The sequence below is a fragment of the Bos grunniens genome, chromosome 4 (assembly GCF_055505025.1).
Source record: "Bos grunniens cultivar Pamir isolate PY7600 chromosome 4, Bosgru_T2T1.0, whole genome shotgun sequence".
Taxonomy (NCBI): Eukaryota; Metazoa; Chordata; class Mammalia; order Artiodactyla; family Bovidae; genus Bos; species Bos grunniens.
The window spans coordinates 16,474,308-16,486,064 of record NC_141168.1 but is presented as its reverse complement, the minus strand read 5'-3'; the positions used below and the strand labels follow the sequence as shown (position 1 = coordinate 16,486,064).

Here is an 11,757-nt window from a genome sequence, read left to right as displayed (position 1 = left end):
CACACAAAAACTTGTACACAAATGCCCCTATCAGCATTACTCACAGTAGCCAAAAAGTGAGACTAACCCAAATGTCCGTTAACTGATGAGTGAATAAACACGTGGTAAATGCATATAATTCAGTCATAAAAAGAAACGAAGTACTGATATTATACATACCACAACAGAAATGAGCCTTTGTCTCAGGTGTACCTGTGGGATATTTATTTATTTAGATTAGGTGAAAGAAAAAACAGATGTTAATGTATAATAGTGTTTGCTGGACTTCCCAGTGGTTAGGAATCTGCCTGTCAATGCAGGGGACACAGGTCAATCCCTGGTCCAGGAAGAGTCACATGCCATGGGGCAATTAAGACCGTATGCCACAACCATAATTGTAAAAAAAAGACAAAAAACAGTGCTTGCTTTGGTAGCACATATTTTCAAATACAAATAATGTAGCTGCAGAATAAAAGCACAAATTATGTCAGTAAATATAAATAAGCCAAACATTCGAGAGGATTAGATTAAATCACCATTTTTTAAATTTATTTTTAATTGGAGGATAATTGCTTTACAATGTTGTTGGTTTCTGCCAGACATCAACATGAATCAGCCATCGGCACGCATACGTCCCCTTCCTCTCGAACCTCCCTCCCACCTTCCACCCTATCCCACTCCTCTAGGTTGTCACAGAGCAGCGGGCTGAGCTTTCCACTTCATACAGCAAATTCCCACTGGCTATCTTTACATATGGTAGTGTATGTTTTCAATGCTGCCCTCTCAGTTCATCCCATTCCCTCCTTCCCCTGAGCACCATGGCCACAAGTCTGTTCTCCATGTCTGCGTTTCTATTGCTGCTCTACAAATAGACTTATCAGCACCATTTTTCTATATTCCATATATATATATACGTTAACACATGATGTTTGTTTTCCTCTTTCTGACTTAGTTCACTCTGTATAACAGGCTCTGGGTATCCACCTCACTAGAACTGATGCAAATTCATTCCGTTTTATGGCTGAGTAATATTTACCGTATGCTGTTGCTGTCATTCAGTTGCTAAGTCGTGTCCAACTCTGCAGCTCCACGAACTGCAGCACACCAGGTTCCCCTGTCCATCACTATTTCCCTGAATTTGCTCAAACTCTTCTCCACTGAGTTGGTGATGCCATCCAACCATCTCATTCTCTATTGCCTCCTTCCCCTCTTGCCCTCAGTCTTTCCCAGCATCAGGGTCTTTTCCAATGCACCAGTTCTTCACATCAGGTGGCCAAAGTATTGGAGCTTCAGCTTCAGCACCAGTCCTTCCAATGAATACTCAGGGTTGATTTCCTTGAGGATTGGCTAGTTTATCTCCTTGCAGTCCAAGGGACTCTCAAGAGTCTTCTCCAGCACCACAGTTCCAAAGCATGGGCAACACTCACTTCTCAAAGTGATTCAGAAAGGTTGAAAACAGAAATTATATTACATTAGGACAGTTACATTAGGCAAATCCAAACAAAGAGAATATCAGACATGGTTCAAGTCAGAGACAAAAAGCATTGAACCAAAACAAAACCCTTAGCAATACTCAAGGGTGCAATTTATAGTCCAATTATATAATGAAAAAAAATATATACAAATGTACTTTCGTTAATATGGTATGAACATTTATAAATGAAAAATTATAAAAGATATGAGAAGAAATATATACTGATAATAATCACTTTTCTCAGTTCACTAGTAAGTAGACAAAAGGTATCTAAGAGTATGCTGCTAAGTCGCTTCAGTTGTGTCCGACTCTGTGTGACCCCATAGACGGCAGCCCACGAGGCTCCCCTGTCCCTGGGATTCTCCAGGCAAGAACACTGGAGAGGGTTGCCATTTCCTTCTCCAATGCATGAAAGTGAAAAGTGAAAGTGAAGTCGCTCAGTCGTGTCCGACTCTTAGCAACCCCATGGACTGCGGCCTACCAGGCTCCTCAGTCCATGGGATTTTCCAGGCAAGAATACTGGAGTGGGGTGCCATTGCCTTCTCCGATCTAAGAGTATAGAAGCTTTCAGTCTCAAAAATAAGATCAAATTGATACACCGAACTCTGTAGCCTGAAAACAAACTACACCGAACTCTGTAGCCTGAAAACAAACTACATTTTCATTCAAGTCCTGTGGGGTTTTAATTTAGGGAGGTGATTGAGTCATGACAAGAAGAGGTCAAAGCCATTGAAAGATTTCTGTTACTCACTGTTCCTGAAAGACGGGCACACCGCACCCACAGGGCCACCCAAGGAAGGCCACACAAGGAAGGAAGCACACAAGGAAGGAGCTGGACCAGGAGACGGAAGGGGCTGGGGAACACCTCAGCCAGAGCCTTTACTGTGTTTCCTGGAGGCAAGGCAAGACACGACAGGATAAGCAGTTTAGGACTGTCTAGTCTCTATAACTCTGGCAGGCTTTGGGAATGGCTGTCTCCTAGCTGTTTGGCACCTGGCTTTCAGTTGACTAGGGAGGGGGAGAGACTGGCTGGGTGTGTAAGAGTCTGATAAAGGGTGTGGCTGGTTTGGTGTGCGGGCTCAGGACCAGACTATTTGCATATGAAAAGTGGACTGCAGGGCAAGCCCTGTGCCAAGGCTAAGAGCTGGCTAGTCCTGGGAGGGGCTGTCTCTGCCCTGAGGTCACAAATGCCAGAGCATCATACAGAAAATAAATACAATTAAGATAGTTGGTCTTCTGATGAATGGACACCAAATAGACAAATCCAGGATCTAAGAAAATGCAGCCTCAGAAACATTATGCTTAAGTGAAAGGAGCTAATCACAAAAGACTGTGTATTCCATTTATATGAAATGTCTACAGTAGGCACTACAGTAGGCAGATCCACAGGTACAGATGGTATCTCTGACTCAGTGGACATGAGTTTGAGCAAACTCCAGGAGACGGTGAAGGACAGGGAAGCCTAGGGTGCTGTTGTCCATGGGGTCGCAAAGAGTCAGACATGACTGAGCAATTGAGCAACAGCAGCAGGTACAGAGGCTTCCCAGTGGCTCAGTGGTAAAGTATCCGCCTGCAGTGCAGAAGACACAGGTTCCATCTCTGGGTTGGGAAGCTCGCCTGGAGAAGGAAATGGCAACTCACTCCAGTATTCTTGCGTGGAGAAACCAACGGACAGAGGAGCCTGGCGTGTTACAGTCCATGGGGTCGCAAAGAGTAGGACACAACTTAGCGACTGAGCATCCACCACAGAGACAGAACGTAAATCATAAGTTGTCATGAACTGGGGAAAGCAGAGAACAGAACTTAGAATGACTGCTAAGAGGTATGAGGTTTCTTTGGGGATTGATGAAAATGTTCTAAAATTAGATAGACTTGTGACTATCCCTAAAACCACTGTTCAATTTTTTAATTAATTTTTATAGAAGTGTAGTTTCTAAACGACTATATATTTTGAAGGGTGAGTTAGATATATGCAAATTATATCTCAATAAAGTTGTTATTTTTTAAATATATATGGACTTCCTTAGTGGCCCAATGGTTAAGACTCTGCCCTTTCAATGCAGTGGGTGCAGGTTTGACCCTGCTCAGGGAACTAGATCCCACAAGCCACATGGTGTGGTGAGGAAAAAAAATCAGCAGAAGAGAGGTATCACTGCTACTTACCCTCAAATCTCTGATGTCTCAGATTTTCTAGTTAGAGATGAGGATCATGTAAGATATCAACATTAACCCAGGAAACAAAGAGAGTCCCCTTTGGATAGCTGAACAGGAGAAAAACAACACAAAAATACTGTTTAGAAGGATTATTCTAAGAGTTGTGCATGGGGCAGACTGGGAAGGGGAAGACTAGAAGGGGGGACACTAGAAATAAGGCCCTTGAGAATAATTCAGGTAGAGGAAATTGACTTAGAAATCAACAAGATGAGTTCGAAAAGCAAGCCAGTTATATAACCGATTCCCTTTGCTGTACAGCAGAAACACAAACAACACTGTAAATCAACTACACATCCCAATAAAAATGTTAAAAAAAGAAAAGCAAGGGGGAAAGAATCAGTAACACCTGGAGACCGTGGACGAGGAGCGAGGAAAAGATGCAGCAGCAAGTATCCTTAAGCTGTGAGCCTGGGGCTGATGGTGTTGCCACTGCTAGTTCAAGTCAACTCAGGAAATGTGAGAATTAGGGCTCAGTGGAAATTCTCAGTCACTTAATGAGAGAGCCCATTAATGAATAAGGATCAAAATGTGCCTTGACACCTAAGCTTACCCAGAAATGTTTCAAGCAACTTATTAAGCAAGACCAGTAGGAGAGTATGTGGGAAGTAGCTTTGCCAGGACTGGGGTGAGAAAATGAACTCTCTTACTTTGGGCTGCTGGCAGGACGTCGGGGTGATCACCAGGCAGTTTAAGATTGGAAAATGAGTAATAAATAGGGGCTAGTGAGAAAAATCTGGTAGTCATCGGGAGGTTTTAGGAAAATATGAAAAAGTGAACCGTGTAAAAGAAGTACCGGAACAGGCACAGAGAAAATTAAATATTTAAGTCCTGCCTCCCATGTACCTTGCACTGTAGGAGAGGATTTTTCAAAATGGTGAGAAGGTACACCTGACTTGCTAGAGTTTTGCAGACAGGTGATGACAAAACTAAAAATAGAGTATGAACAAGTGTCTGGAACACAGAAGATGAAACAATTTTGTCTGGAGAGTTCTCTTAGGATTGAGGATTAGGAAGAAAAGGGGGAAATCAAAATGGAGAGAAACCGAATTCAAAGAATAAGAAGGTAGTTACAACATCAAAAGTAGAGAATGAAGATGGTCAGCTTTGATCAGGAAGCAACGGCAGGGAGAATAGCTTCAAAAAAGATTTAAGATTAGAAGCATAAAAGGCTGAAAGGGAAAGGTGGAAGTTGTCTTCAATATATCAAGGGAAAATATAGACCTGTCTTGCTTTCAGTTCAGTCACTCAGTCGTGTCCGACTCTTGCGACCCCATGGACTGTAGCGCGCCAGGCTTCCCTGTCCATCACCAACTCCCAGAGCTTGCTCAAACTCATGTCCATCAAGTCGGTGATGTCATCCAACCATCTCATCCTCTGTCGTCCCCTTCTCCTCCTGCCTTCAATCTTTCCCAGCATCAGGGTCTTTTCCAATGAGTCAGCTCTTCACATGAGGTGGCCAAAGTATTGGAGTTTCAGCTTCAGCATCAGTCCTTCCAGTGAATATTTAGGACTGATTTCCTTTAGGATGGACTGGTTGGATCTCCTTGCAGTCCAAGGGACTCTCTCAAGAGTCTTCTCCAACACCACAGTTCAAAAGCATCAATTCTTCAGCGTTCAGCTTTCTTTATAGTCCAACTCTCACATCCATATATGACTACTGGAAAAACCATAGTTTTGACTAGACGGACCCTTGTCAGCAAAGTAATATCTCTGCTTTTTAATATGTCTAGGTTGGTCATAGCTTTTCTTCCAAAGAGGAAGTGTCTTTTAACTTCATGGCTTGAATTTAATTTCACTGTTGTTTTGGAAGGGAGATTTAGGACCACTGGAAGAAACTGTTAAGATTTTCGCTCAGTAGAACTCATTTTCTAACGAGAGCACTCCCACAACGAATGGCCTCATGTGGGAGGGCCTGGCTGGGGGGCGCATGGGTAGAGCATCCACTCAGAGAACTGATGTGGAAAGCAAGGGTGAGAATCTCACCGGAGGCCCAGAGAACTGACAAACTAGGGGGTGGCGGAAGATGGAGAGCAGGTAATCAAAAGGAGTGGAATTTAGAGTGACGTCAAGGCCTCCGTTCCTGTGCAGAAGAGAGACCTGCCCAAGCAGAGAACCTCTAGACAGTCCTGATCTTTCAATGGAACAGGCAGGCTGTGTCGCCAGTGGTGATAAGAGGCTGGTGGGGCGGGGATGGGGGCGGGTGGGTGGACTGAGAACTTCTGAGGGAATGACTAGCCAGGAGGGTTTCAAAGTCAATGGATGTAAAGTAATAATGAAATGAAGCCCCCGTGCCACTCTGACAAGTGCGGTGGGCAGGGTCTTTGGAACTTTGTCTCCCCCTGCTGAGGCCAGAGGTGTGAGCAACTGAAACGAGGAAAGGAGCCCCAGAGCAAAGAACAGTTTCTTTGGGGGGTTGGGGGGTAGAAAGAGGAAAATACAAATGCTGATTTTCATTAATCGCCTCATTAGTTAGATCCTGCAGCATGAAGTGAGGTGCTGTGCCAAAGCCAAGCAGCAGACACATGTGGGAAGGGGGCCGGCACTGGTCATCTCTGGGGCCACTCCGCTAATGTTTTTTGGGGCTTTCCTGGTGGTCCAGTGGTTAAGACTCTGCGCTTCCACTGCAGGCGGATGGGTTCGATCCCTGGTCAGGGAACTAAGACGGCTAAAAAAAAAAATCTTGCTAGGCTTTTCTCTAAAAGGCTCTTCTCTTAAGTAACCCACCCCTTCATCCAGACGCTGTTTCAACAGCCTGAAAGTGACTGCAGAGACCAAGAGCGGGAGCTTTGGCTTTCCCTCAGACAAGGCACAGGCTTGAATTTTCAAAGTTCTAATAAATTGTCTTCTCTCCAAGACCTTGTTCACAGAATCATCATCTTTAGGAGAACCTACCTAGTAATGCAAACGAGGACGAAACCTCTCTCACACCTGAGGGCATTTGGGGAGTCTGCCTGCAGCCCCTACTTCAGTCACTGCTCCTTCCTCCCCCAGCCCCACCCTTCTGGCTCCAGAGCAGTCTCTCTGCCTTTTGTAACCTCATTAACATCTTCATCCCGTGCAACAAAGGCAAGTTATGTATGCTACTCCTTAGGTATTATTTTTTTAATGAAATCCACAGCAATAGTTAGGTTCCTGAAACTCTCTATGGTGAGCCTCGGAAAACAAACAAAATGCTAAGTAAATAAGCAAATGTGCACATACACACATACAATCATATCCTGATGTCACTCTTCGGGGTGTGGTGATAACTATTAAACAAGCTGAAGGCCTTAGAAGTGCTCAGATAAAAGGCTTTACCTAAACCCAGTTATCCTATTACAATCCACAAGAACATTTTCATCCAAAGGGATGGCATTTTTACGAGTATTTCACTGATGATGAAGTTATGACAACTTCCTTGGGATTCAAGGGGATTTAAAATGGTTGCAAATGATTTTGTTACTTGTTATCTAATTTCTGAAAGGACAAAAAGGAAAAATAAGCTATTTCTTTAATCGCAGGGCAGTGGCAGATGAGAAAAAGCTGACTCATGCCACTTTAGATGCAAGACCGTAATTCAAACTGAGTTAAACATTCATTAGAAAGAAGGGTGGGGTGGGGGGCGGGGGTGCTTCCCTGGTGGGTCAGTGGTAAAGAATTGGCCTGCCAGTGCAGGAGACGCAGGCTAGATCCCTGGTCCAGGAAGATCCCACGTGGTGCAGAGCAACTAAGCCCATGCAGCACAACTACTGAGCCTGTGCTTCAGAGCCCATGCTCTGCAACGAGAGAAGCCACCGCAATGAGAAGCCCATGTACTACAGCTAAAGAGTAGACCCCGCTGCTGTGCCCAGAGAAAATCCCACACAGTAACGAAGACCCAGCACAGCCACAAATAGATAATCCTAAAAAAAGAAAGACCAGTAAGGGAACTCCCTGGTGGGCCAATGGTTAGGCCTCAAGAGTTTTCATCGCCAGGACCCAGTTTAATCCCTGGTTGGGGAACTAAGATCCCACAAGCTATGCAACTTGGTCATGAATAAAGAACAAGAAGGGTAAGAGTAGTGACCGTGGTCAAGAGGAAGGGGTAGAGCTGGCGCAGGTAGGCTCGTGACAGCATCACCTCCACCAACTCCAGGGCCGAGAGGAGGGAAGACCAGAGTCTGTTGGGTAGGAGACAGTCCCGAGCCTCAGGCGGAAGGACCAGGAAAGAGGGAAGAGATGCTTTTTAAAAAGGCAAACCTGGAGCGCCGAGGGGCACTCAGCCCAGCAGCAGGAGCGAGGCAGAAAGCAGTTTTAAGACAAAGCTTCGCAGCGTCTGGCCGGCCTTTCACCTGTAGGGCTGGCTTTTGCACAGCATATACCTTGGAAGGTATACGCTGTGAGCTTTTGCACAGCATATACCTTGGAAGGAAGCCTAGGACAAGATTCAAGTCAAATGAGAAGAGGATGTGTGGCATCACAGAAACCAACACTCATGTCAGAAGACCTGGGTTCTGAGTCAGTCCTGCTGTCGGATGCTAGATGTGTGTCCCCAGGCAAACCTATGAGCTTCTCAGAGCCTTAGCTCTCCAACCTAAGGACCAGATCCATCACGGGCCCTCCTACGTCACAGCGGGTAAGACACAGCGATGGATAGGAGGGCACCTGTAAAAATCGTGTGAAGGAAGGAAGGCAAGGAGGGAAGGAGGGAGGAAGAAAATGAGGCCAGGGAGATGATAAGTTTAAAATAAACAAATAAAGGAGGTGCACACACATGAAGCATTGTTCTGGTGATGGTGGGAAGATCACACCCCTGGGGCTTAAGCACAGAATGCCCTTTCAAATATTAGTCTTGACGTACACATACATTTGTATATAGTTATGTGTGTGTGTGCACTTAAAAGTAACACATAGTTTTATATATATATACATATATATTGATGTACACATACATTTGTATATAGTTATATGTGTGTGTGCAGTTAAAAGTAACACATAGTTTTATATATATATACATATACAGTCACCTAGAATTATCTATAACACATATATAACAATTTAATTAATTTGTATTATCTGTGTTCACACATATAAATTTCATACAGAATCTGATTTATTCTGGATATATGCTGAAACAAACTTGGTCATGGGAAATGATCGGGGCATTTATAGAAAAGGAAAAGGAAGATGGGGCTTCCCTGGTGGCTCAGACAGTAAAGAATCTGCCTGCAGTGCAGACCAGGTTTCGATCCCTGTGTTGGGAAGATCCCCTGGAGAAGGGAACAGCTACCCACTCCAGTATTCTTGCCTAGAGAATCCCAGGGACAAAGGAGTCTGGCAGGCTACAGTCCACAGGGTCACAGAGGCAGACATGACTGAGTGACTAATCGCGCCCGCGCGCGCGCGCGCGCACACACACACACACACACACACGGAAGATGAGCCTGAACCTGTACAGAGGCCACGTGGGAAGGTACACCAGCTGTCTTGATTAAATAGCTGCTACAACCTTGGACATGGACTTGATTCCTTCATGTTCACAATGTAACTGAGGAAATGACAACTTAACCAGAAACAACCAGAGAATAAAATAAGCCAGTAAAACTACTCAGCCCGGGCAGACTTCATAGTCTACCTGTAATGGCTCAAGAAGTTCAAAGGAAGCAAAGAGCATCAGAAGGGGTAAACAGGAAAAGCTCCATGGAGATTAACACATACACAGAACTATATATAAAACAGATACTCTGGATAGCACAGGGAAGTCTACTCAATATTTTATAACAACCTATAAAGGAAAAAAATCTGAAAAAGGATACACACACACACACACACACATATATATATATATATATAAACTGAATCATTTTGCTGTACATCTGAAACTAGTACAACACTGTAAATACTTCAATTTAAGTAACCTGGCCATTCACTGCAGGAAGCGGTGTCCTAGTCAAAGCGAGAGGAAGGGCAAGGTTCGGGGTCAGGAAGACACACCCACGAGACTCCCTTTCCACTCTTTTTCCTTCCACCTTTTCCAACATGATCAACATTTACTCAGCACCAACCATGCGAGGAACTAGGCATTGGAGAAAACGACCAATAATCTCCTTGGAGAGTCAGATATAAAAATAGGTAAGCAGCTAAGCACCAAATAAGTAATCTTACGCTCACTACCAAAAAAAGGTGAGACAGTGGATGCTCGTAAGGCTGGCTGGGGAGCTGTTCTTGGACCACATGATGCTTGGCCAAGACTTGAAGGAAAAGTAAGACTCAGAAAGCAGAGAGTTAAAAAGAGGTAAAACGGACAGAAAGTGTGAGTCAACACAAGACGGTAAGCACTACAGTGTGAGAGTATCAGTACTTAACTACTGACCTGTACACTTAAAATGGTTAAGAGCATACATTTTATGTTACATGTAGTCTATCACAGTTAAGCTTTTTTTCATCTAAAAACAAAACCAAAAAACTGGTACATCCTTACAAAAAAAAAAAAAAAGACATAAATACTGCCATTTGTAGCCAAGTAATAGATGACTAGGCTTCCCTGGTTAGCTGAGCAGTAAAGAATGGTTTCCATCCCTGGGTTGGGAAGATCCCCTGGAGAAGGAAATGGCAACCCACTCCAGTATTCTTGCCTGGGAAATCCAATGGACAGAGGAGCCTGGCAGGCTCCAGTCCGTGGGGTCGCAAAAGAGCCAGACACAACTTAGCAACTAAACAACAGTTAAGACGACCAGTCTGATTCTGTAGCAAGTTCGTGTAGAGGGACAGTGGGAGAGTCAGTAAAGAAATAGACAGAAGCTAGGCTGTGGGAAACCTAGGCAAACAGGTACACCCGATTCTCTCAACCAAGGTTTCTAACTTTGTGGCCCAAGGATTGGCTTCAAGTTTTGGTCCACGAACACCCTGTTAATAAATCTTATTTTCTCCTCTTTAATAATTTTATCATTTTTGGCTGTGCTGGGTCTTTGTCACTGCAAGGGCTTTTCTCCAGTTGTAAAGCACAGGCTCCAGGGCTCACAGGGCTCTGTAGTCGCAGCTCTAGAGCACAGGCTCAAGAGTTGTGGTGCATGGGCTTAGTCACTCCACAGCACGTGGGATCTTCCTGGATGAGGGATCGAACTTGAGTCTCCTGCACTGGCAGGAGCCACCAGGGAAGCCCCCTTGTAACAAATCTTGAATGTTTGTTTATAAGTGCATTTTGATCTGGGGAGAGGGTACATGGGTTTTGGATTCTCAAAATGGCTTCTGACTTAGGAAAATTTGAAAACCATTCATGAAGGCAATTGGCAGTGTGGTCTGGGTGGGGACAGGATGGGGCCTGAGGCTACATAAGTTGAGCTCACTTCCCTTGAGACTTGCTCTTAACTAAACACCAGATAGTATTATGTAAACAGGTGCAGTACCTCTCTTTAGGACTTAACAGAGCTATTGTTAGGTTCTAAGAACAGCTCTCTGGGAAAGCTGGTGACCCCTCTTATAGAAACTAGCAGAGGATGAGCAGAGAAGAGAACCCAGTAAAAAAAAAACAGGAGGTAAGGAGATTCAATACACTGAAATGCCATAAAAGCCAAAGGAAAAAAAGTCCTGGAGAAGATGAAGGGGTTACCAGCATCAAGTTTAAGAGGAGGATTAAGAAAGGAATGAGAAAAAAAAGATCGCTAAGTTCTATGACATTCCATTGCACTGTTTCTGTAGTGATACAGAAAAAAAGGTCAGAGGTTAAGGGTAAGATATCCAAATTAGAATACTTGGGAGAGCAGAGAGAGGTGCTGTAATTATGACATGATAATTATGTCAGAGCATGAGACATAAACCAGGACTGTCTTGGATGAATGGAAATACAGTTAGTTCCTTAGCTGAGGAGGAAGTACAACAGCCAGGAAGGCAGCAGATACCATCTGTTAACTCAAAGGACTTGGTCTTGAAAAGGAAAATAGGACATAAGTCAGAAGAACTAGTCAGGATAAGAAAGGGCTGTGTCAGCTACCTATGTGGGAGATGGGAGGACATCGAAGGTTGAAAAGGAGAAGGAAGGAGTGGACAAGAACAACTTCTACCCTCTGTCTCGCTGAACATCACCACACACAAAGGGGCGGGCCCTCAGGACACTTGTGTGTGAGTGTTGACTA

General features: G+C 44.3%; 1 protein-coding gene across 6 annotated transcripts in view; it reads right to left on the bottom strand.

Moving 5' to 3' along the window:
- Positions 1–501: 501 nt before the first annotated feature.
- The window catches only part of SLC37A3 (solute carrier family 37 member 3), a 59,629-nt gene continuing 48,373 nt past the window's right edge, over positions 502–11,757 (bottom strand). For 2 of the 6 annotated variants that reach the window (XR_015161987.1, XR_015161992.1), the window contains 4 exons: positions 3,617–3,714; positions 3,095–3,233; positions 2,205–2,344; positions 502–1,405 (listed from right to left, as the gene is read on the bottom strand). The gene's annotated coding sequence lies outside the window, so the exon portion shown is untranslated. Of the gene's footprint in view, positions 1,409–2,204; positions 3,071–3,094; positions 3,234–3,616; positions 3,715–11,757 lie in introns of all 6 variants that reach the window. The other 4 variants (XR_015161990.1, XR_015161991.1, XR_015161988.1 and 1 more) reach the window with 4 other exon arrangements.